Raw genomic sequence first — 6,000 nt, forward strand, 5'->3', positions numbered from 1 at the left:
CCCCCTCTCTGCTAGGTCTCGCCTCCTCACTATGCTATGGTTGCGAGACCCAGGGGAGGGAGCCTCTCCCCTGTGCATAATTGCATGGAGGCACCTTGCTTTCACAATAGATAAGCAGGGGTCAGGAGAGGACCAGTGTGCCGTGGCCTGGCTGTGACGCACTGGTGCAGAGCCCCGTATTCGTGGGCTGAGAGCAGGGCCCGGACAGCTGCCCACACTGCCCATGCCTAGCGTTGACCATGCTGGGGAATCTCCTTAGGTGATTCCTCTGAACTGGTTATATTCCAGCAGTCCATAATTCCTCAACCAGTGAATATTAAGGCCCAGGTTTACAAAAGATTGACACCAAGCAGTGTAGCAACTAAGGTTTCTGTCCAGCTTTGATTCAAATGGAGAGAACAGGATAGCGATATTTTTGCTAAGATATGGTGCTGTTTTCCTCTCTTCATGGGCTGGTGCACTTTGGGCTGCCATGCGTCAACACATACTCCTATGACTCACAGTGCAAGGGTGTCTGTTCTGTAAGGAATAGATTTTGTACTGGATGGGGAACCTTCAGTTCAAAACTATCCTTTAACACTTGTCCTACTTTGTATGCATGCTGTACAATGCAGCACATGGGCAAAGTAGGGAAAATAAGGAAAAATTGAAACATTTCTCCTTGTTATGCCTGCCATACAATCGCAATTGGGCTTAGTGGTATGTATGAATGAAAAACAACCTTGCAAAATAAGGGATCGCAAAATTTGCGATTCCCTATTTTGCGATTGCATTTAAGGAATCGCAAATTGCGATTCCTTAAATGCAATGTAAGAAGCACAGAAAAAGTGCAATTTGGCCTTCTAGAATCGCAAATTACCACCAACTTCAAGTTGGTGGTAATTTGCGATTTCTATGAAAAATGCGCTTTTTTGCAGTATTCAAAGTGCCATGTGGCGCACCTATGTGCACCACATGTGCACACATACATATTTCAGAGGTGCAACAGAGTGTCCTTTTGACACCCTGGCACCCTTGAAATTGCATTTTCAACTTGCGATTCTCTAATTGCGAATCACAAATTGAGAATGTCTTCCCATTCATTCCTATGGGCCTTCTAGCCCATAGGGATACATGGGAAGGAATTCCTTAATTGTGAACCTCTATTTGCGATTCGCAATTAAGGAATATCAAGGAATCGCAAATTATTTGCAATTTTTTATTTACATCTCGTTTTGTGATTCGCAAATAGCGATTCTCTAAGAATCGCTATTTGAGAATCGCAAAACCAGTCTTTGATACATATACCCCATAAAGTTTTGGTGCAAATCCCTCTCTACAAATGTTTGTAGATAGGGATTGCTCAAGATGGAATTAGTTTAAATAATATGGTTTAACATCTCTGTCTTACTCAAACGGGGTTGGTGCCTGCTTAGTAATTGTTTTTACTTCTCTGTGACAGACCTTTGCAGTCATTTATGAAAAGATCAGGAGCTAAGCATCGCAAAACATCATGATCACAATTCTGTTTTTAAGTTCACTCAATAAAAAGAGTTTGAAATTAGTTTTAAGGGTTTTTATTTTCTTTAAGAGTATAGTTAAACTACTTTAGTCAGTTAGCTAAATATTTCAGTCAAATAACAGAATGGATAATAAAAATATTATTCAGCACCACATCTTTTCATTATACAATGACGGAAATAAGTTAAGAGGGGCAATAATCCTAATCATACCTTGTATTTTGTGTGAAATAAGTTTTCATGTCATCTAACGATAGAGAGTTTCTATCAAACATTTTCAAAACATTATTATTATTAAAGTGTTTTGCTGTATTATATGAAGCTTTCATTAAAGACATGTCAGGTTATGGTCAGCCTTTAAACATTTAAGTATGTCTTAGCACATTTGGTTAAGGCTCTGGTAAACAAAGCTTGCTTTAGGCATTTTTGAGGCCTAGAACTATTAAGTATAGTTACACACTAAATTTTTCAAATTTTAAATATTGTGTCAGTTCAATAAAATGTTAACGTTAACATTGCACATATGAGTTTAACTATTTTATTTTTGTATTTTTAGTAAAACTATCTTTTTGGATTTACATTAAAACCCATGGACGGTTGCATAGGAACGTCTATGTACACCAAAGCAACACACCTGGACACCCCCTGACGCCAAGTAACTCAAAGCATCGCATAGTGCAACTTTGTGTTATATTGGAAAACCATCCAACGCAAACACTGATTTGCGTTGAATAGTAAATCTCAGCATGACACTGCACTGGGATTGAGTTACAAAAGTAACACAAACCTAGCACAAAGCGTTAGTAACACTGGGCCTAAGTGTGTTAGTAAACAGTGCTCCCCCAGAAGTCCAGTGGTACTGCCACAAGGCGGTGCGTTGAGCAATTTCTGCTGTTCTGTACCCCCTCAAAGACCATGAATAGAGGGGTCTGCGGGCTCAGGGGCTGGCCGCAGGGCATTCCTAGAGGCCATGCTACCTACCCACAGCCCAATGTGCTTGTTGCTTCATCTATGCCAAATGGGCACACACATTTACGTCTGGATTTGCCATGATCAAAATCCGTGTGCCCTCACAACCCTCTGCAGATGGCCTGTTAAAATCTGCTGTTTACTTCATGAACTTGGTTCTCTTTTGACTAATCCTCAGGAATATGTTGCAGCACTTACTCTTAAAGTGAGTCAGCTCTTTCCTCTTCTGCTAATGTCTGAGGCCTGAGCACTGAGACTCCCAACACATGTCTACTCTATGATCCTGACTACCTTCTGTAATCAGAGTGGGAGCAGGGCTGCCTGAGCCTGGGAGATCTCTCTACTTCCAATGTCTAGGGCTTGTAGTTGTGACAGGTGTAGAACTTCTTGTTTTAACCCTGCAACTTCTAAGGAGATTTCCGATCATAAAGTATTACTATTAATCTATTTGGAAGGAGCATGATGAGAAATGGAATTTAGGACTGACGAAAGATGCTAGATAGGTTTTCAAAAAAACATCAGTCAAATGAAAATTCAGATGACTGACGTTGTTCTGAAAAATGTTTGAGGAAAGATTTTGGAAGGAGAAGCCTCACTAAAACCTCTGAAGAAAGTTAAACATGTTCACTTTTCTTACACACTCGGGGGTGGGCGGGTATGAATGGTGACTGAAAATCAAGATCAGCCCTGGCAAAAAAGTACTCAAACCAGCCCCACTTGGCAGATGCCACGGCTACAACGAGGCCCTAGCTGCATGGTTGGGTCATCTATCCTATAGTCAACTGGAAAAAGGCCAGACTGACACAATGGCCAGTAAAGCCCTGTTCTTAGTTAATCTTCCCTGTACACAAGCTTGCCGTGCATGCACTTGTACTGGAGAGAACACAGCATTGAAAGATGCAGTGAAGACTTTAAATTGCCTTTTGGAGAGGGGCCAGAACCCTCCTGGAAGGCATGTACTATATGACTGAACACCCCATGGGAAAATTAGTAATCCATGGCCCTGGCTATGCCAGCTCCACCAACATGGGCACCACTGGGGGATGCCCTAATTGTGTGCCACTTCATAGTTGATGCAATACCACACCACCTGAGAGTCTCTTTGACCACGTGCCTGCATCAATAACATAGCTCAGGCGCACTGGTGAAGACTAAACCTCATTTGGAAAATGCCATGCCTCCATGGAAACCAGGGATGTCCCAGAATTAGTTCTTTGCAATACACCTCTCATCTTTCAATCAAGGCTCCTAGTTTTCAATTTTTACTGTTTTTTGTAGATAAATGTAGCAGAAAACCATCTTTTTCTATGTATTTATTTCAGCTATGTAAAAAACCCTAAAATATGCATTTTTTTGAGTGATCGTTGATGTTATAAACCATGATTGCCAGAGCAATAGCTTCTAGGCTGGCGGGCTTAATAATGGGACAAGTTCCCCTAATGGGTTTTGGAACAGTTGCAGATGTTCATGTGTTTATACTACAATGCAATTGTTTTAGCAGTGTATGGCTTCCTGCAGTACTAAAACCTGTCAGGCATTTCAATGTGAATGTTTATATACATGTTGAATAAATGTAGAAATGTACTGGATAGACATTATTTTCCAGATAATCCCAAAAAAATATGTTAAATATAGATTAAAAAAATAAACATGGCTAAATACAAATTCAAAAGTAATGCTATACTATCAAAAATAGGTTGTAAAATGCATCATTTTTAAATGTAAAAAAAATCTTGAGCTTGTAAGAAGCCCCCAAACCATCCTTGTGGTATTTAAGCTTGCTCGCCGTTCTTACCCGTTTTGTGCATTATGTGGGCTGGTCAGACATTTTCCATGGCTGCTTTTGGTTTCCAGTCTGGCGCTGAACAAAACCTACTTGTGAACATCATCAGCAACACGAAGAACCTGCAGAATGCAGAGAACTTCGCCCCTACACATCTGTCACCGAGCTGGGCAAGGCAGCCATGCTCTCAACAGCAAGAAGCTCTGCATGAACGGTTTTCCTTACTGGTGCCCCAAACCCAACAACATACGTCACCCTTTCATGACGTCATGCCCTCTTACTATGTATCATCAGGCTTAGACTGCTGAGCTGTGCGTATAGTTGCTATTTATCTGTTTAGGGCCAGTAAATAAAGGAGTGTTCTTTCATAGTTCATGTTTTTTTATGATTGTGTATACAGAGAGAACTTTGCACATGGCATTGTTATTGCTGGTATTGCACAGCTCCCTTGTTGCAGGTATTCTGCTCAGCCCACAGCTCCAGGCCCTGAGGCGAGGTGCACTCATCCAGCACAGATCTAACACCAGGGAGGACAGCCCTGTGTTAATACTCCTGAGAGGAAGCATCGACGTCCCTATTTCTTTCTACGGAGGTCACCTCCTGTCTCACTGTGCGCGTCACTCCCATTGAGGACACAGAGGAGGAGCACGTGTTACTCACCCCATCTCCCATCCTGCTCTTTCTATTTTGTTTAACTAGCTTCTCTCTGAGCTACGTCGTGGATGTTTCATCGTGTGTGTCATAGGAAACCGCACTGCGGCACGTTGTCCACTTTCGGCCCTTACAGGCTTCGTGGCGCACAAAGTGCAGCATTTGAAAACAGCGGCATTATAAATCACATGTGAAGCCGCGCGCCATATTCTACGTCTGAAGAATGTAAGCAAGGTACTGTTGGAAAACAAGGACTTTATCAAGGGAGCGGTACTCACTTGTGAGGCGCAATGGGGAAGCGGCCCCGTATGACCGTGGGCCGGATGCTGCTCAGCTGGGGTTACTGCTGCACCCTTAATCAGGGCATGAAAGACGCCGTTCTCTATGGTTCTGATGACAGCACAGCTGGCGCTGTTCACTGCGCGCATTCCCGGCCTCGTCGCCACAGCTAGGCGCTCCATCACACCCCTGACTAGCAGCCGTTCTCGGAGGCGGAAGGCCCCTCCATGTCTCACAGCAGGCAGGCAGGTATATGGGACTCAGCTCTGCACAACTATCTGTAAGTGGGCGACAGCTCAGTCCAGTCTGGACAGCACCGGTCCCTTCTACTGGCGGGCAGGAGGTGTCTGCTGCTCTGTTCACCAGCCTTAAGTAGCCCCCAGACAGCCTCGACTCCTTCATTAAAGAGAAGCGTTCTCGAAGTTTGAGGTAATTGCCACCTTGCCTCACGAATCCCCAAGCTGAGCAAACTGATGGCTGCAAGAGGCAAAGATAGTCATTCATCAGAAATGTGGCCCTGGGGTGTTGGAATTAAAGAGGGGGTACGTGCTCGGCTGGTGAAGCTGTGCTGTGCCATGGGCCTTGGCGGGAGCAACACCCAATAATTACAACTCCAGCAGAACAACCCAGGAGGCGCCCTCTGGGCACGTGGAGGCACGAGATGATGGCACCTGCGCCCAGTGCACGGCTGTCTTGGTCATTTGTTACTGGTCTCAATTGAAGGTTTTGATCGGCCTGTTGTGATCTTTGCACTGGTGTGAATAATAAAATCATATCATTGGTTGACCTGCCTTGTTTTTGATTAGAAAAATGTCGGAG

The 6,000-nt window shown here is 43.7% G+C and overlaps 1 long non-coding RNA gene across 1 annotated transcript in view; it reads right to left on the reverse strand.

Annotated features, from left to right (window-relative positions):
• The window catches only part of LOC146866757 (uncharacterized), a 76,801-nt gene extending 71,326 nt beyond the window's left edge, over positions 1–5,475 (reverse strand). The window contains exon 1 of the long non-coding RNA XR_014965814.1: positions 5,181–5,475. This is a non-coding gene — a long non-coding RNA (uncharacterized LOC146866757). The remainder of the gene's footprint in view (positions 1–5,180) is intronic.
• Positions 5,476–6,000: the final 525 nt, after the last annotated feature.

Source organism: Triturus cristatus, chromosome 1_2, assembly GCF_964204655.1.
Source record: "Triturus cristatus chromosome 1_2, aTriCri1.1, whole genome shotgun sequence".
NCBI lineage: Eukaryota > Metazoa > Chordata > Amphibia > Caudata > Salamandridae > Triturus > Triturus cristatus.